Source organism: Canis lupus, chromosome 7 (genome assembly GCF_048164855.1).
Source record: "Canis lupus baileyi chromosome 7, mCanLup2.hap1, whole genome shotgun sequence".
Lineage (NCBI taxonomy): Eukaryota > Metazoa > Chordata > Mammalia > Carnivora > Canidae > Canis > Canis lupus.
The window spans coordinates 17317093-17337993 of NC_132844.1; the positions used below are offsets into that span (position 1 = coordinate 17317093).

The 20901-nt window shown below is 39.3% G+C and overlaps 1 protein-coding gene across 1 annotated transcript in view; it reads left to right on the forward strand.

Moving 5' to 3' along the window:
* Positions 1–353: 353 nt before the first annotated feature.
* The window catches only part of GPR63 (G protein-coupled receptor 63), a 49649-nt gene continuing 29101 nt past the window's right edge, over positions 354–20901 (forward strand). The window contains exon 1 of the mRNA XM_072832018.1: positions 354–573. The gene's annotated coding sequence lies outside the window, so the exon portion shown is untranslated. The remainder of the gene's footprint in view (positions 574–20901) is intronic.

Genomic DNA, 20901 nt, shown 5'->3' on the forward strand with positions numbered 1-20901 from the left:
CGGGCGCCAGCCGCGCGGGGCGGGGAGGGGGGAGGGCGCGGGGACGGGACCCCAAAAGGGTGACAGCGGCCCGGAGCCTGGGCGGAGCTCCGGGGGGCAGTCCCCGCGCGCAAGCCGCGCCCCCGCACTTGCCCCTCCTCTGCCCCGGCGGGGGGCAACCGCAGCCCGCGGGGAGTGGGGCAGCCCGGCCAGCGGCGCCCCGGGATCGCTCGGTCTCCGCCCGCCCCTCCCTCTCCGTCTCCGTCTCCGCGGGCCTCCGCCCCCTCCCCCTCCCCCCGCCCCTCGCGTCCTAAAACGCGGCGGGCGCCTTTAAGAGGGAGCCGCGGTTGCCCCGGGGGCGGGCACCCCTCGGCAGCTCGGGAGGCGGCGGCGCTCGCCCGCGATGCTGCTCCCTCCCGGCTCCAGCTCCCGCCGCCTGCATCGCCGCCGCCGCCGCCGCCTCCTCCTCTGCCTCGAGGCGTCGTTTTCTGCAGCGGAGAGAAGTGCTATGTCCGGAAAGTTCCGGGAGGGACTGGATGGGGCCATGCGCCCCGGGCTCCCGAGCCGGCGCCCGCGCGCAGCCCTTTGTATGAGGTGAGCCCCGGGGTGCTCGGCGCCCCCCCCCACCCCCGACAGGTAGCCGCGGCGCCGGGGAGGCCGGGCTGCAGGGCGGAGCGTGCGGGGCACCGAGCGGGAGCCGCCGACAGCCAAGTTGTGCAGGAGGAGCTCGGGCGGTTCCGGCAGCGCGCGCCGCTCGGGGCCCGCGGGGTGGGGGCGGGGAGCGCCCGGCCGGGACTCGGTTTCCCCGCGGGGCCGCCCGCCTGGCTCCCCGACGCCCCCTGCCGCCGGCGCCCGCCCGCTGGAGCAGCTGGGCCTTCTAGGAAACCCGGCGGCTGCGGCGTGGCCCCGACGCCCGCTTTCTCCTCCCGCAGCCGAGTGCCCGGAGTGAGAGGAAGGGGACGGAATCCTCTGGAACTTCTGCACGGCGCTCCGTCCCCCTGCGGCGGAGGGGGGGGGAGGTGCACCCCGTCTGCCCAGGTCGGAGGCTCCCTGCGAGCCCCGGCGCCGTGAGAGCTGCGCTCCGACTCGCGGCCGGGCTGGCGGCGCTGCGGGTGTCTGCCACCCTGCTCGGTGTCAGCATCGCCCTGATTTTTATTTTATTTTATTTTATTTTTATTGGAGTTCGATTTGCCGACTTCTAGCATAACACCCAGTGCTCATCCCATCAGGGACCCCCCACCCCCAGGGCCCATCACCCAGTCACCCCCACCCCCTGCCCACCTCCCTTCCACCACCCCTTGTTCATTTCCCAGAGTTAGGAGTCTCTCATGGTTTGTCACCCTCCCTGATATTTTCACTCATGTTCTCTCCTTTCCCTTTATTCCCTTTCGCTAATTCTTATATCCCCCAAATGCATGAGACCATATAATGTTTGTCCTTCTCCCATTGACTTACTTCACTCAGCATAATACCCTCCAGGTCCATCCCCATTGAAGCAAACGGTGGGTATTTGTCGTTTCTAATGGCTGAGTAATATTCCATCGTATACACAGACCACAGCTTTTTCTTCTTCTTTTCTTTTTTTAAAAATATTTATTTATTTATTTATTTATTTATTTATTTATGATAGTCACAGAGAGAGAGAGAGAGAGAGGCAGAGACACAGGCAGAGGGAGAAGCAGGCTCCATGCAGGGAGCCCGACGTGGGATTCGATCCCGGGACTCCAGGATCGCGCCCTGGGCCAAAGGCAGGCGCCAAACCGCTGAGCCACCCAGGGATCCCCGACCACATCTTCTTTATCCATTCATCTTTCGATGGACACCGAGGCTCCTTCCACAGTTTGGCTGTTGTGAACATTGCTGCTATAAACATCGGGCTGCAGGTGTCTCTGTCTTTCACTGCATCTGTATCTTTGGGGTAAATCCCCAGCAGTGCAATCGCTGGGTTATAGGGCAGATCTATTTTTAACTCTTTGAGGAACCCCCACACAGTTTTCCAGAGTGGCTTCCCTAGTTCACATTCCCACCAACAGTGCAAGAGGGTTCCCTTTTCTCCACATCCTCACCAACATTGGTTGTTTCCTGTCTTGTTAATTTGATTTTCAAGTCCTCTCTCTTCCCCACCCCCTTTTGGGAAACATTCTGATTTTTTTTTTTTTTTTTTAAATATCATTGAGGTTCAGGATGCCATAAACAAACACACAGACAAAGACCGCCCCCCTCGCCCTCCAACAATAAATGTTTATGATATGTCCCCTGGGGCTGACCCCAGATTTCAAAGTGATCCTTTTGCCTCTGATGAGATATTTGGACTTGTTCTGGACACTGGAGGGATGCAAGAAGCACCCCGGAGTAGGTATGCAGGGTTTTTCTTTCTTTTTTCTTTTTTTTTTTTTTTTTTTCTGGTGAGGTTTTGACTATGCCATTTTAAGATAGGATTTTCTCTTTATTTGTTTATTGGTGAATATGGTTTTCATTATGTCTTAGATTAAAAGGCTCCATCTAATTTTAAGGGCAGTATTTCTCAGAATCATAAAAAGCCCCTGATGTTTCTTGCATCATCTGACATTACTTCACACAGTTTTGCCCTTGGAGGAGGTATGTAATACGTGTAATTATTTGATGAAACCTAATCTGTGAGTACCTTTATTACACAAATGGGTAAGTTTTCTTTTTTCATGTGTCCTGTGGGTGAAGGAAACCCATTTTCTCACACCCCCAGGTCTCTACCACACCTGTCTAGTCCTGTTTCTGTTCTCTCTACTCGCATTGAGTACATCCAGCGTCAGCTGCAAATCAAAGATGCTGATAAAAGTCCCTGTATTTTGTGAAGTGTTGCATAGCCAGAGTTTTAGTGACATAATTGATTACATCATCCAGGTTTTTAAAAAACAATTAAAATAGATTGTGGGAACTTGTTTAAAGAAAAGAATATCATATCTAAATTCTCAGTTATATGCTTTTCGTATAATTTCTGGGTGAAAAAAATACTACCAAAGTACAGAGGGGGTATTGTAGAAAGAAAGCATTTGCAGGGGGGAAGTTTTGAAAGGAAACCATTCCAGAATAACCATTAATATCATAACATTTTGTTTGGGATACAGATTTTCATCTGTGAGCAAAATTTTGTCACTCTGCTGTCAAGTATACCAGAACTGAAACTTTTTAACAAAGAACTCACCATCCAAGTTTTCTGAAGATTTGCAATGAACTGACCATTCTTAGAAAAAAATTTGCTTAGAAAAATTTAAAATCCTAACTGCAGTTATTGTTTTACCTTAGGTTTGCTGGAGTCCAGGCAAGAAAGTACTGCATTCATTGAGAATTTGGGGTTCTAAAGTGGATGGGACTTAGTTCCTAGGATATACAATTTTCTAGGAAATCTAAAAATTTTGAGATTTTTGTGTATGGTTTATTTGATTTGAAATGGTTTATTGATTTGAAATGATTCATGAATGATGCTTTTTTTAAAGAAATTTTTACACCGTGTGGGGCTTGAACTTGCTACCTCAACATCCGGTTGCATGCCCTACCTACTTTGAGTGATTCTTTTTAATTAATTAATTAATTTATCTATCTATTTATTTATTTATTTATTTATCTATCTATTTATTATTTATTTAGATTTTATTTATTTATTCATGAGAGACAGAGAGAGAGAGAGAGAGAGAGAGAGAGAGAGGCAGAGACATAGGCAGAGGGAGAAGCAGGCTCTATGCAGGAAGCCTGATGTGGGACTCGATCCCTGGACTCTGGGATCAAGCTCTGGGACAAAGGCAAGCGCTCAACCACTGAGCCACCCAGGCAGTCCCGAGTGATTCTTTTTATTTTTTTATTTTTTTTTAATTTTAATTTTAATTTTTAAAATATTTTTTAAAAGATTTTATTTATTTATTCATGATAGAGAGAGAGAAAGGGGGGCAGAGACACAGGCAGAGGGAGAAGCAGGCTCCATGCAGGAAGCCCGACGTGGGACTCGATCCCAGGTCTCCAGGATTGCACCCTTTTTAAAACTAAATCTCTCTCTCTCTCTCTCTCACTCACTCACATTTACAAAATCCATGTCTGTCTATACCTATACTTACATATTTATATATTTGTATATCTGTGGCAAGGAAAAGTAGGGACTTAATAATCTACATACACTAGGAACACAGGTCTAAAAAGATCAGAAGCTAAAAATAGTTCCTGTTAAGGCTTGTCATCTCTTCAGCATTTTCATCACTTTTATCAGTATCAGTTAAGTTAAAAAATACTGTGTTTTCTCACGTGTTCTTGTTCTTGCACAAGGCTTTGCCCAGGGAGCCATATGCCAACGATCTTAACCACATGTTTATTAAAATGGACTGAATTATCCCATCAGTGGATGATTGAACTGGGTGTTTCTCATGCTTCAGTAATTTATCTTCAGAGGAGGAATCTCTGGGAAAAAATTAGCTTGTCAATATGATGTTTTCTTTTTTAACACTTCAAAAATGACCTTCAGGGCATTCTCCGTAGGTCTGAGACTCAGAGAGTAGATCTCAAAGGCATGGGAGGAGGCAAACCTTGGGAAGTTTTGGCACTCCAGTTTGTGAAATGATGTCCTAAATAACTATTTGTTTTGAAAGAGGTACCCATTAATGCTTGGGAAAATAATAGCTATGATATAGTGCTCTAATCACTACAAGCAAAGCCTTGGAGGACTTCTTATCACATTCCACAGCTGAAGCTGTCACATTTCAGCATATATATATATGAAAATTAGAAATGAAATGAAAAAATCCTTTAGACTGGTTTTTGCTTAAGCTAGGCATTTTTTTAATATGTGTTTATATTTGTCACAAATACCCTTTACTGTGTTGCAGGTGGCGACTTTATTCCTTTTCTGCAACTATGAGGTGTATTTTAAGGAGAGTTCTTAGTGTTTACTTGAAGCAGTAATGTATTTCATTGAGTTTATGTTGTGTATCTTTGGCTTTCAAAAAATAACATTTGGGATGTTTGATTATAATCCTGAGATCACAGCCTTTCAGAACACATGGGATCTTGGTCAATTATAGTTTCAGTTTCCTGGGAATTTTTTGTTTAAGGTCAGATGTGGCCCTAATTTTAACTGGATGATCCACAAAATAGGTACTTTCGTAACCACAAAACATGAAGAACATTCCAAATAATTTGCAGTTTGGGTAGCCCGACATGCTTTAGTGTTTAGTTGGCTTGAGGCAGTGTGCCATGCTTGTAAAAAATGGTTTCTGAAGCTGACAGTGAGCTGTTTCAGGCTTTGAGCTTGACACATAGGATAAAGTGCCTTTTAGCCTCTGTGCTGGCAAATTCGGACAGGATTGGTAAAAGTAATTTGTTCTCATTTCTGTCTGTATGACAGAAGATTGAGAAAATTCAAGCATGAAACTCTAGCTTAAAATACAGGAAAGCTCATTCATGTTTATTAAAAATGTAAGGAAGAGTTGGGAAGACTGAATTTTAACAAAGCTTTCAGACCTTGGGCAAAAAAGTGTATATTTGCAGTTAGGAGGTAATCTAGTGGTCACCTAATGAAATAATAATAACACTATTATTATTATAATTTCCATTGAGTAATAATTCTAAAGAAATTTTATTCTCCTAAGCCCAATTTAGATTGAAAAACATTCCCAGGCAGATACTATACACATAACTAATCACCTGGCATATATATTAATTAATTCTTAGATAATTTTCAGTTAAAACCATGATGTGTCATTTTAGTCATAAATTTTACATACCATTTGGGGTTTTTGACCAAAGCTTCTTTGTTAGCTTCTTTTCTCTCAATTGACTAAGTCCTGTATATATCATTAAGTATTTAAAAAGTATTTTAGGCAAAATTTTTTGTGTGGAAACTCTACTGTTCTGCCTTGAGGAGGTGGTACAGCAGTGACATGATTCTGTTTTAACTCTTACCTTCCAAAGGGAGATATTGTCACCTCTTTCTGTTTATTTTATTTTGTGGATTTTATATATTTGAGAGAGAGTGAGAGAGAGCATGAGCAGGGGGAGGAGCAGAGGGAGAGGGAGAGGCAGGCTCTCCACTGAGCTGGGAGCCCTTCGAAGGGTTTGATCCCAGGACCCCATGATCATGACCTGAGCCCAAGACAGATGCCTAACGGACTGACCGAACTACCCGGCTGCACTTTGGCTTTTTTTTTTTTATTTTTTTTTAAACAAATTTGAGAGAAAGAACATCTAAAGATCCGAAGTTTGGATTACAATAAGAGTTTCAACTGAAAATTACCTAAGAATCAGTTAACATTTATGTCAGGTGTTCAGTACAGTCTCTGGCTGAGGGTGTCTGCTGCAGGTTTTTTGGTTTAAGTTGGTCCTGGGAGGATACAGATTCAAAGGGAGGTGGAGTAGAAAGTGACTATTCCAGGCATAGCATCCATTACCTTCCAGAGGAGAAAATACTTCACGAGTTGTTTTGTACACAACTCCAAATGTGTACTTGTAATGAAAATCCATTCTTTAAATCATTGTAGCTTATTTTTGCCATTACCTCTAGGCCGGATGTGAAATAGGCTGTCTTCTTGCTCCATTTTGATTAAGTTTGCACAAAGTGTGGTACCTTCTGAAGTTTTACACTGTCCAACAGTAGCAGAAAGTCTGTTCTTTTAGATCTTTTAGCTAGTTCCCATTCAGTACTTCTTCAAACATTTCCCCCCCCCCTTTTTTTTTTGAATCATTGAGCTCTTTAGTGAGAGGAGTTTTGGATTTGAAGTTCTTCCATTTTCCATAATAGGCTTTGGGTAAATTTGTTCCTACAGAGAGGTGTGGTGATGTTGGGAACTACTCATTTTTGGTTTCATATTTTGCAAAGAGTTGCTATTATAAGGTTTCAAATCTTTATTCTTTATCCTTATGCTATAATAGATATTTTTTCTTATGATGGTAATGACACATATGCATTATAGAAAATTTATAAAATCCAGACCAACAAAAAACCCAAAAACCCAAAAAAAAAAAAAAAACCTCAAAAACCCCAACCCCCCCAAAAAAAACCCCATAATTGAAAACATGAAAATTATACCCAAAATAACAATTGTTAACTCTTTGGTGTATATTTTTAATATAATATACAAAAATACTGTAATATTTCAGTTTCTAAGAATGATACTATATCATATATTTCTTTTTTTAATTTTAATTTTTAAATTTTTATTTTATCTTTTTTAGGAGGAGAGGGGCAGAGGAGAGAGAATCTTTTTTTTTTTTTTTTTTTTAAGATCTTATTTATTTCTTCATGAGAGATACATAGAGAGGCAGAGATGTAGGGAGAGAGAAGCAGGCTCTCTGCTGGGAGCCTAATGCAGGAGACTTGATCCCAAAACCATTGAGCCACCCAGGTGCCCCAGGGAGAGAGAATCTTAAGGAGGTTCCATACGCAGCATGGATCCCGAAGTGGGGATCAATCTCATGATGTCAAGATCATGACCTGAGCCAAAAATCAAGAGTCAGAGCCTTAACTGACTAAGCACCCCAGGTGCCCTAGCATATATTTCCTCTTAATTTTCTTTTCTTTTCTTTTTTTTAATTATTCTTGAGAGACAGAGAGAGAGAGAGAGAGAGAGGCAGAGACACAGGCAGAGGGAGAAGCAGGTTCCATGCAGGGAGCCTGATGTGGGACTCGATCCCAGGTCCCCAGGACATACCATGGACCAGGACATATCATGGAATGGTCTTTCATAACATATTTTGAATATTGAATAGTATTATAGTCTGTGAATGTCACATAATTGATTGGGGATATGCTGTAGTATCTGTAGTATCAGATAGGCTTTTTAAAAAAATGTTTTATTATTTATTTATGATTGTCACAGAGAGAGAGAGAGGGGCAGAGACACAGGCAGAGGGAGAAGCAGGCTCCATGCACCGGCAGCCCGACGTGGGATTCGATCCCGGGTCTCCAGGATCGCGCCCTGGGCCAAAGGCAGGCGCCAAACTGCTGCGTCACCCAGGGATCCCGGTTTTCTTTTTTTTTAAATTAATTTTTAAATTTTTTTCAGATCAGTTTTCCTTTTTTGTTTTTTTGGTACTATACAGCAGTAAATATCTTAAAGCTCAGTTTTTTGTAGTCATGTATGATTATCTGTTTGAGGAAAGCCCTAGAAGTAGATTTTGTTTAAAGATTTTATTTATTTATTCATGAGACACAGAGAGAGAGAGGTAGAGACATAAGCAGAGGGAGAAGCAGGCTTCTTGCAGTCCCCTGATGTGGGACTTGATCCCAGACCTGAGCCAAAGGCAGATGGTCAACCATTGAGCCACCCGGGTGTCCTTAGAAATAGATTTTTTATTTTGGTAGGGATAAATTGCATTGATGTCTTTTGTTGACCTTAAGGTACTTTATTATTCTCAATATCAAATCTATAGATTAGGTTATACTTTTCCTACATTATCTTATGCAGTTTTTTTTTTTGTCAGCGAAAGATGAAATACTCAAGTCAGATAGGATTTGAATCCAGGCATGACTGGCTAGTAGTGCTTTACCCAAATGCAATAACCGTAGATATATCTAAGGACGCGACTGTAAAGGTCCAACCTCCACACCAAGCCATTCACTAGTGCTCAGTCCTAGCTATAAATGCCATATCTACCTAAATAGGCCCAGCGGTTATAGTGTGCCCTAAGAATGTTCTCCATTTTCATTTTTAATCTCCTTGCTCTATTACCATCTGACCTGCTGCCCACATACACTGATGCATACATAGTTGCTATGTGGTAGAAGGAGTAGATATTGTTTCCAATTATCTCTAAGATTTAAAAATGTTCTGCTTTCTGTCCTTTGCTGCCAACTCCAGGACTCTTAATGTCTTGTGTATATATGTATGTCTATTTCTGGATATCTGTATTTTATCTTTATTTTGATCTATATCTATCTCCCATTCTATCATTAATATAAAAACTCATCTTAACCAGAAATTACCTTTTGAAACAAGATAAGTATCACTATGGCTATCACAAAAACATTGTCACTTCTGGGAATGAAACTAGAGATAAAAATGGGCAAAAGCCAGGAAAAGGTCATGTGTGGAAACTTAATGACGGATGGTCGAAAGTAGAGAGAAATTCTCCTCCTCATTTTTATGACCATAGTTACATTGAGCCATCAAACATGACCCTAATGAATGCAGAGTCACATTTGCATTTTCATGCATATTTTTTCATCTTTAGAATTTGGTCCTGGATGTAAAAGGAAAGAGAAAGTAAACACATACACACCAAACATATTTTCTGGGCCAGTTATTCTTTTTTCAGACATTATTTTCTCCAGTGTGAAACAATCTGCTTCCTTCATTTCTGTAAGTTGGACTGAGGTTCTCTGTTCCCTTAGTACACCCTTCAGCATAAATTTTTTGTTTAGGTCAGTATCAGTTTCTTCTTTAATATCTCCGAGAACAAGAACCACGTCTTTGTCCTTTGACATCAAATTTGACAGCCCTGTAAAGATTGAATAAGTAATTTTTTTTTCATGCAATCATGCGAATGTTCATATAGGAAAGTTCAGAATACGCCATTGAAACTGATTTTACTATGTAATTATTGTATTTTATTTTTAAAATATTTTATTTGTTTATTCATGAGAGACATAGGCAGAGGGAGAAGCAGGCTCTCTGCAGGGAGCACTATGTGGGACTGGATCCCAGGACCCCAGGATCACCACCTGAGCCAAAGGCAGACGTTCAACCACTGACCCAGGTGTCCCATTATGTAATTTTTTAAAAGAACATCTATTGTGAAGTACATTGTACATATAAAAGTACATAAAACATATTTGTAAGTTAAAAAAAATTGAATACCCATGATCTACTACCAAGATTAAAAAGTATGATATGCCTATAATCCCTTTGTTTCCTCATTCCCCATCTAATGGAAATGCTTGCCTTATCCCTAAAGTAGCATGTTCTTTGGTATTGGTTATTTTTGGACTTTCTTTAAAGGGAATTATAATACATATTATATATACTTTTATGCTTGCTTAATTGTTCACTGTTATGTTTTTGAGATTTGTCAGTTTGTAGCCATAATTTGTTTTCATTTTTGTTTGTGTTTTTAGTCTATGAATTCTGTAATTTATCCATTCTCCTATTAAGGGACAGTTGTCGTGATAACTAGGTTTTCAAAAGCATAAAGTATTACCATCAAGTTTTCCATGATATTCTCTTATCTGTTTCATCATTGCTACATCTGTGATATGTCCCAATTTTAAAAACTCCCGATTTTGCTAATTTCTCTCTCTCTCTCAGTTCTGAGGTATATCGTTTCTCGTAATCTGTTCAAGAACCAGGTTCTGACATTGCCAGTCATCTGTATTATATGCTTGTTTTCTAACTCTTTCATTTTTGCCTTTATTTTCCTTTTGTGTTTTCAGGTTTATTCTACTATTCTAATTTCCTTTTTTTTTTTAAAGGATTTTATTTATTTATTCATGAGAGACAGAGAGAGAGAGAGGCAGAGACATAGGCAGAAGAAGCAGGCTGCCTATAGGAGCCCAATGCGGGACTCGATCCCGGACCCTGGAATCATGCCCTGAGCCCAAGGCAGATGCTCAACTGCTGAGCCATCCAGTCATCCCTTTTCCCCTGCTTCTTAATCACTCATGTTGCTTTTATCATTTTAAGATTTTGTAATTTCTTTTAAAGAATTTATTTGAGAAGGAGAGAGAGAGAGGGAGAGAGAACAAGTAGGGGGAAGAGCAGAGGGAGAGGGAGAAGTAGACTCGCCACTGAGACAGGGAGCCCAGGAGCTCCATTGCACACCCCAAGATCGTGACCTGAGGGGAAGGCAGATGCTTAACTGACTGGACCAGCTAAGCACCCCAGGGTTTTGTGATTTTTGACTATGAGCTGCTCACTTTCCTTGGAATTTTATCTGTGGTTATTGTATCAGGCCTGGGTTGAAGGTGGGTTCCCCCAGAGGGGAAATATATTTTGCTTCTGCTACTAGCTTGGGCACTCTATTTACCTGGACACTTTTTAAATCAGATTTCTGCTTGAGGATTTTTTTTTTTTTTTTTTTAATCTCAGTGCTAATTTGTGGTTACAAATCCTTTGGGGAAATTATTTTCCTTCATTCATCTCACATCAGGATCAGGTCCTGCACTTTTCTCTTTCTTTGCCCTTTTGGCATGAAGGAGTTTTTTACTCACCTCTAACATAGCAAATATAGCCCTTTGAAGTCCTGGTTACTGTTCTGACAAATATTATAATACTATAATCTCAAAATTTGATTTAAATTTGACTATACTAAAGAAACTGTTTTGTTTCTGAGATTGTAGACATGCCCAAAATAGGATCTTTTTTTTTTTTTTTTAATAGATTAGTATGCAAACCTTAACTAATCATTACAGGGTGTTTGCTTTTGAAAAGAAAAGGCAGGGCCCTTGGGTGGCTCAGTTGGTGAAGCGGCTGCCTTCCCCTCAGGTCATGACCCCCAGGGTCCTGGGATCGAGAGTTCTGCATCCGGCTCTCTGCCTGGGGGGCGGGGAGGGGAGGGGAGACTGCTTGTCCCTCTCCCTCTGCCTTACCTCCTGACTTATTCTCTCTCTCTCTCAAATAAATAAATAAAATCTTTTTAAAAAAAGAAAAGAAAAAGACACTAATGTGCCAAGATATGATGGCAAGCTGCTTACTTTCTTTTACCCTTTTTTTAATTTATTTTTTCTTTTACCCTTTATTTTTTATTTTTTTTATTTTTATTTTTTTAATAAATTTTTATTTATTTATGATAGTCACAGAGAGAGAGAGAGAGAGGCAGAGACACAGGCAGAGGGAGAAGCAGGCTCCATGCACCGGGAGCCCGACGTGGGATTCGATCCTGGGTCTTCAGGATCGCGCCCTGGGCCAAAGGCAGGCGCCAAACCGCTGCGCCACCCAGGGATCCCTCTTTTACCCTTTAATTCCAATTTTATAATTTATTTTCCTCTGCAAATAAATTTGAAATGTTGGTATTAACAGTTTCTCTTCCTAAGATGTAACTTCATCTTGTTTACAGTCACTTTAGTTTTGTATTTTGTTCTTTAGGGAGTTAGTGTAGGCATCTTATTTTAAATTATTTGGTTACATCTGTTTACATCTTCGATCTTGAAAAAACACTGCCAGTCACATTTAGTTTTCTGTTCCTTCAGATTTCTGGGCTTTGCCTTTAAAATGGTAGTAGGGAGGGCAGCCTGGGTGGCTCAGCGGTTTGGCGTAGCCTTTGGCCCAGGGCCTGATCCTGGAGACCCCGGATTGAGTCCCATGTTGGGCTCGCTGCGTGGAGCCTGCTTCTCCCTCCGCCTGTGTCTCTGTCTCTGTCTCTCATGAACAAATAAATAAAATATTTTAAATGGTAGTAGGAAAAGTTAAAAAGCCACCCATGGTCCACATTGCCCTTATTTATACTCTCAGAAGCAGCAAGTGAAAGATGGCAAACTGCAGGGTTCTTCTGGGTGGCTCACTTTTGAAAAGGAGTAATTATTCTATGCTTATTTCAAATGGTTTCATTTCGGTAAATATTTTACGAAGCATATAGTTTTTCCTTTTGTTACTATAACATACTTAATTTTTTCCCTTTAATCCTACGTGGGTTAGGTGTGTGGCACAGCCTTGGTTGTGATGAACAGTTGAAGGACTTTAAGAATCTACATTTATTTCTCCATACTCAGTTACTGTGAATTAGCTATAAAAACTTAGATACAGTGATAAAATGAAGCCAGAGAAAAGACTAAAGTAATTAACTTTATTACCTTTGGATAATTATTCCATTCATCAAGTGCTAATTATCTGTATCATGAAGTTAGCTTTGATATTTTCTATGCTCTTTTTATGAAGTAATTTTTCTTTTGCATTTTGAGTTTTAAAGTCCATCTTTTTGTCCTTCTAATTTTCCTTATCTTGCGTAATGAGGCACCAGTATAGAAATGATTTCTGAAGCTTGAATATTAGAATCTTTTCTGGTAAGGTCTTTTTTTTTTTTTTTTAAAGATTTATTTATTTATTTGAGAGAGAGAGAAAGAGAGAGTGGGAGAGAGAACGTGAGCATGTGTGAGTGGGGAAAGGGGCCGAGGGTGAGAGTCTTCTAGCAGACTCCCTGCTGAGTGTGGAGCCAGATGTGGGGCTCAATCTCATGACCTATGAGATCATGACCTGAGCTGAAACCAAGAGTCAGATGCTCAACCAACTGAGCCACCCAGGAGCCCCATTATTTTGGTAAAGTCTTTGCTCACATCTAGATTCTAAATAAATAGAATATTTAGAATCTAAACATTTAGATTCCTAAATAAATAGGAAAAGATCTTTCTGATATATATATATTTTAACAAATAGAGAATACTCGTATGAAAAGCATCCATTTAGGTTGTGGTCCTGTGGAAAGGGAATTTTCTATTTATCTGATATAAACTTAAGACAGACTGATCATTTCATTGAATGCTGTCCCTTCTAGAATCTGTATTAAATTCTGCATATTCTCTTGAAATCTAGCATAATAAAGTATTCTGTATATAAGAAGAATTTTCACATTTGTTTTATCAACATTAGGCAAACTCTACATTTGGGTCATTCTAGTGCAATGATTCTTGCCATTATTGAATACACACATAACTTCATACACACACACACACACACACACACACACCACTTTTTGGCATCGCTCTTTCATAGGCTGTATCTGCTAGGGAAAATCAAGTGAGAAGTAGGCATGAACGAAGTATAATACAACTGGTAAAACCCCACATAAGTATAAGCAGTGATGTTTGTATGGCAATATTTAGTGCACTTCTTCCTTTTTTTGTGTGTAAGAAAATCCAGGAATTGCAATTATGACTATTGTGTGTGCAGTTGACATTGGGCTAGTAAACTCCCTATGGGCACTTGGTCTTATCAGCCGTACGTCAGTTGCATCAGTATCTTGTGAACTTGCAAGGCTTTTACTGCTGCTGTGATCCTTGAGCAGAGGACAAGAGAACTAGCAGCAGGCACCTTACTGAATGGTAGCATCACTGGTACACTATCAGTGGGGAACCCACTAACGAATGAACATCACAGCCTCAACCGAAATTCTTTTTCCCTGTGATTTCGTGATGCACAATGAGAAACCGTTCTTTGATGTTGAGAATACAACCATTTTATCACCTTGATTTTTTTTTTACTTCTGAAGGTTCAAAATGAATATTGCAGATTTTCTTTAAAAAATATGTTTGCTGAGGGGTGCCTGGGTGGCTCAGTCAGTTAGGTGTCCATCTCTTGATTTCAGCTTAGGTCATGATCTCAGGGTTGTGAGATGGAGCTTTGTGCTCAGCAGAGGGAGTCGGTTTGAGATTCTCTCCCTCTCACTCTGCCCCTCTCCCCCCACTCTAAAATAAAATAAATACATCTTAAATAAATTTGTTTGCTGAGGCATGACTTTTTTTGTGGGGGGAGCAGGGTGGGTGTTGGGAGGTGATATGCAGTACTTTGAATTTAGAATGACAGTTATGTAACACATTTTGCCTAGAGTGATCCTTCTCCATTGTTGGATGTACAGCAAACTTGATTGAAATTTAAATTTAGAAATAACAGAAATGGAAATAAGGTTTAGTTAGAGGAGATAACCATTTTTATGCATGAATTCTGCTTTATGGTAGGATTTAGCAGAGTCCTTCAGCTAGTGAGGTTTCAAGAACCATTTTCGTGAATTTAAAATTGTGTGTCAAGGGGTGCCTGGGTGGCTCAATTGGTTAAGCAGCAGACTCTGGATTTTGGCTTAGTCCTGATCTCAGGATGGTGAGATTAAACCCTGTGATGGGCTCTGTGCTTAGTGGGGATCCTTTTCAAGATTCTCTCTCTCTCTCTAGCCCCCCTTCCCCAACTTGGGCACTCTGTCTCTTAAAAAAAAATATTTGTGAAGAATTTGGTTTTAGAAAACTTTTTTCAGGACCACATGCATTTTGTAAAGTTTTTATTTATCCTTACAATAAAGATTCCCACTTTTAGTCTCTATTTATTTTATTTTACTTCTTACTCCCTCTGACCTATCTTCTCCCACCCCTTACCCACGAAAAAATAAAACAGAATACCAAATAAACACTATAACTTTAAAACCAAAATATACTAGTCTTTAGCCTAGTACTTTTGGGTTCATCATAGTGGATAATATCATACTATCACAGAGCAGGAGATTTAGAGGTTGTTGCAAGAATATATGGACACATGTAAATGAGGAATTTTCTCTGTTTTCTTTTCTTTGAGAATCCTGAGTTTTCCTTTACTGCACACATAATCCATTGGTTATTTTGTTTTTGTGTGTGTTTGATATGAGCCAGGGCTCTCCAGAGAAGCAAACAATGGGAGGTACATGTGATTTATTATAAGGAATTGGCTTTTGTGATTATATAGGTGGAGATGTCCTACGATCTGCCATCTATAAACTGAAGACTCAGGAAAGCTGATGATGTGTTTTTGAGAACGAGAGAACCAGTGGTGTAAGTATCAATTGAGAGTAGAAGGGTGGTGTTTCAGCTTAAACAGGGAGAGTGCAAAATCCCCCTTCCTCTGCCTTTTTGTTTTATTCAGGCTTTCCATGGATGGGTAATGCCCTACCACTTTGGGGAGAATAGTCTGCTTTATTCTGTCTACCAATTCAAATGCTAATCTCATCCAGAAACACCATCACAGACACACCCCGAAATAACATTTAAATCAGGCACCCTCTGTCCCAGTCGAGTTGACACATAAAATTAACCATCACAATGAGTCTCCACACTAGACTTGTGAGTTACATAAGATCAGGAGATAGATCTGTTTTGTTCTCCATTGTATGCTGTGCTTAGTCAGAAGCTGGCATAGGGCAGGTGCTTAATAACTATTTGTTAAAGGAAAGAGGGAAATTAATTTAAAGAGGTGTATAAGTCAAGCTGAAAATTATGTATCAAAGATTTATATAAAATACATGTGTAGTAGGGCACCTCGCTGGCTCATTTGTTGGAGCATATACGACTCTTGATCTCAGGGTTGTGGGTTCAAGCCCCGGGTTGGGTATAGAGGTTATGTAAAAATAAAATCTTTAAAATACACGGGTAGCATGGTGGAAGACTTTTCATCAGGGCAACGTATGCAAGTGAAGGTAATTTTAATTGGCACATGAGGACTCTGTTGACATTGTCTTTATTTGGTGGCTGCTTTGAATATAAAACTAAAGTCTTCATAGATTTTTGTCTCTTAAGTATTTTAAGTATGACCTTTAGATTTCTCAGAATCTTCCCAAGTTAAGCAGAATTATTTTGATCATGGCAGTGAATCAAGGTCAAACAGATCTGCCATTATTTCTGAGGATGAGTCAACACTGCTCTTCAGCAATCTTATTTTGAAATGGCATACTAGGGAGCAGAATGATCTTTAGTTCTGTGCTGTTACTCCTGTGTTATCTTCTAGCCTCCCACTCATGAAAAAATTTAGTAATTCCATATTTTCCCTTGTGTTCATTATTGGAATTTGCTATGGTAATGAATATTTCCATATGACAATACCAAGGGACCAATGATTTTAGCAGCCTTAAAAAAATATGTATAAACAGTTGACTCATACATATAATCAAGAGGTTAGTTGAGGTCTCTGATGATATCATTGAGGTCTTCTGATTCTATATTCTGTGACATTTTTTGTGATACTGTTGGAGAACATAATGTCCAGTCATTGCAGTTAAGGTGAGGTAGTGAGGTGGTAGGATAGGGAGTCTCATAAATTATCTTGTGCCAACAGATGATGTTTGAACCATCTTAGACAGTGCCATTGCCCAGATATGTAGGGAGAAAGAGGAGCCTATGGCATAGGTGTATTTGTCCCCACTTGTTTTTAGCAGATAGCACATCATATGAATTTTTACCAACCAGCACAGTACCTGGCACATGGTAGATGCCCTAGATGTTTTTGTTGAATTGACTTGGCTGGAGTTCTCAGGGCCAGTCACAGTCACGAAAAATGTTGTTATGAGAAACAGATAGTTTGTATTATAGTTGCACAGGGTAAACTGGGACGTGGTCCTAGTGGACTGTTTCTGAAAGGTCTAGGAAGGAATATAGAGACTTCTAACAGGCTTGAAGCAATGAAAGAACAAGAGAAGCTGTATCTCTTTAGTTGTGAAAAGAGACTATTAAAGTCACTGTTCTGAATAAAGGGATCAGAAACTGGAGTGGAGGAGGTCAGAGGAAGAGAAACAAAGGTATGTCAAAATCATAGTGTAGAATCTTGAAGTGAGAAACAGATTTAAATTCAGTTTGGGGCGAGATATGGAAAATAGTCATTTTGCAAGGGTGATGGAGTAGTATCCCAAAGGTCACTGAAGTGCTTGTGTTGTGGAGGACATAGTGAGTATCTAGAGGAAGAGCATGGAAATGCTCAGCGAAAGCTTATGATGGCCCTAACTTATTACCTCCATAGGAAATGCCAAAATCATTTGTAATAAGAGGCAGTGGAGACGAGAGTACCAGAAATTTTAGAAGAAACACCAATATGATGGTGGAAAACATTAAAGCTTTGATTTGATAAATTTATTTGAAGGCCTTGGAAACAAACTCTCATTGTGCTAACATTGTGACTATTAATGAAAAATTAAATTAAATATACCATAGGAATATGGGATCAAATGGGCACAGTTACTTAAGAAAACAGCGTTAAAGAGTAGAGCAGCTAGTTGAGCTGTATCCAGAAAACAGGTGATACTAAAGTGGGATTAAAAAAAAAGCAAATTCTTGTGGAATAGCATAAAAATAAACAAAAATAGGCAGATTTTTTGTTTGTTTTTGTTTGCTTTGAAATTGCATTGATTCCTAGGTGATGTTTGTGGAAACCAGAAAGGTGATCTAGAGATTAATGTGGCAAGGTAGGCACTGTTTTTTGTTTTTTAGTTTAATAGGTAGATAATTGGAGGAAATAATGGGATACTTTTTTTTTTTTAAGATTTTATTTATTTATGAGAGAGAGAGAGAGAGAGAATGAGAGAGACAGGCAGAGGGAGAAGCAGGCTGCATGCAGAGAGCCTAACTAACATGGGACTCAATCCCGGGTCTCCAGGATCACGCCCTGGGCTGAAGGCGGCGCTAAACCGCTGAGCCACCCAGGCTGCCCCAAAATATGGGATGCTTTTAAGAAATAGTTAGTAGATGAACTATCATATTTAATGTTTGTGGCTTTGGGGATAACAAGATTCTAGTCTACTCATAAGTCTGCTGTACCCTTTACCAATGAGAGTACATTTCTTGCTAATAGCAGAAATACTTGCCTAAGGGATACAGTACACTTGAGTAATTCCCATCAGTTTCTAAAGTTTTAAATATTGTATTATGTTTTAGCCATGGACAATAGGCATGATGAAATAGGAGGATGCTTATTTTGCTTTCTTAATATCTTTCCTAAGGAATATTGTTTTTTAGAAATGTGTCTTAAAAAAAGAAGTATATTTTATGATCATTGAAAAGAACTAATAATATTATATATTTTTAAAGTATATGAAAATATTCAAGCAGAATTTTTCCCTTTTTTTTAGAATTTTTTCTTGAATATAGGAAAACTTATAAGATTTGGAAAATACAGAAAACACGAAAAAAAGTATTTCTAAGAATCTAACTGGTCAGAAACATCTGTTCGTATTTTGATGTGTTTCTTTCCAACTCTTGAAAATTTAAAAAGATCTAGCGACAGTATATTGTGTATACAGCTTTGTAGTCTATTTTCTTCCCTCAATATATTTGCATAATATTTTCTTGTGTCATTAAATACTCTTCAAAAATAGTTTTAGTGGCTCTACAACACTCTATGATATAAATCATATAATTAGCTCAAACTGTTTCATAAATGTGAACCTTCAGGTTAGCTTTATTTTCTTGCTGTTGTGTATATGAAAATTTTTAACAGTTTTGTTGAGATATATTTAACATTTCATAAAATTCAGCCATTTCAAGTGCATAATTCAGTGGTATTCAGTAATTTTACCAAGTGGTACAACCATCAGCATAATTGATTTTAGAACATTTTCTTCCCCCAGATAAGCTCCCTCATACCCATTTACAATTAATCCCCCATCCTATCCCTAGCCCTGCTGTCTACTTTCGGAACAATATATGTGAAATTATGTAATATGTGGTTTCTTGAGACTAATTTCTTTTGCTTACCATAATATTTTTGAGGTCCATCCATGACATAGCATATGTCAGTACTTTATTACTTTTTATTGCTGAACAGTATTCCATTGTAGGGTATAATACATTTTGTTCATCTGTTCATCAGCTGATGGACATTTAGGTGGTTTCCAGGTTTGTACTATTAAGAATAATGTTCCTGTACAAGTCTTTGTGTGGACACACATTTTCATTTCCCTTGGGCCAACACCTAGGAATAGAATGGCTGAGTTGTATTGGGAGTTTTGTGTTTGACTATTTGGGAAGCTGCCAAACTCTTTTCCAAAATGGTTCTACCATTTGACATTCCCATCAGCAATATCTGAGCGTTCCTATTTCTCCATATCCTTACCAACATTTGTTGTCTGTCATATTTATTAGTCATTCTAGTGGATGTGAAGTATTTCAGAGTGATTTTAATATGCATTTCCCTAATGACAGTGATATTGAACATCCTCTCATACACTTGTTAGATATTTGTATGTCTTCTTTGCTGAAATGTCTGTTCGAATCTTACCCATTTCTCAATTAGGTTTGAATATTACTAAGTTGTGAGTATTCCTTGTACATTCTGGGTACAAGTCTTTTATTTGATCTGTTTTGCAAATACTTTCAGTCTGTTTCTTGGCTTTTCATTTTCTTAATTATGTTATCTGAATTGCAAAAATTTTGAGTTTTGATGAGGGCCAATTTGTCAGTTTTTTCTCTTATGGACTCGTTTGTTTTTTGTGCCATATCTCTGATGCCTAACCCAATATCTGGAAGATTTTATATATATATTTTAACTACTTGAACTTTTAAAGGGTATTTGGAAATATTTCTTAGGAATGGATTCTGAGAAGTAAATGCTTTACAAACATTTATTTTTAATGGAAATTAAGAATATATATATGTATGTATATATATATTTGTATTTCTTCCTGCTTATATATATATATGTGTATATATATATAAGCAGGAAGAAATACAAATCAGGGGCATAGCTCAGTGAAATTTGAAAAAATTAATACATGTGTGGAACCATCATGGATGTTACTAGCATGCCAGGAACCCCAGAACCTTCTAGAGGGTTATTCCCAGTCATTAATTCTATTCCTCCCCAAAGGTAACCAAAAACTCCTAACACCAAAGATTCGTTTTGCCTGATTTTGAATTTTATATAAATGAAGTAATACTGTATATATATTTTTGTGTCTGTATCTTTTGTTCAGTATTGTATTTATGAGATTTGTCCTCGTGGCACATGGTAGTAGCTTGTTGATTTTCATGTTTGTGCGGTATTTCATTATATAAACATACCATGTTGCTCAGTGCTACCACTGATGGACATTTTTGCTGTTCTAATGTTTGGCTATTTCAAATAGTGCTACTAGAAGTATACCTGTACTTGACTTGTGGTGCAGAAATGTGAACATTTCTGTTCAGCACATACTCAGGAGTGGGGTTGCTGGGTCATAGAGCAGACATAACTGCAAATTTACCGTAAATGGCACACTGTTTTCCACAGACAGTTACCAATGTCCACTCCCAGCAGCCACATATGAAAGTTCCATTTGCACCTCATTGTGACCAGCACTCACTATTTTCTGTCTTTTTAATTTTAGCCATTCTGTTAGATTTGTCTCTTTATGGTTTTTATTCGCATTTATTTATTTATTTGCATTTATTTATTTATTTGCATTTCCCTGATGAATAATGAGGGACAGCACCTGTTTTTGGTGTGTGTGTGTGTGTGTGTGTGTGTGTGTGTGTGTTGCCATGTGGGTATCATCCTT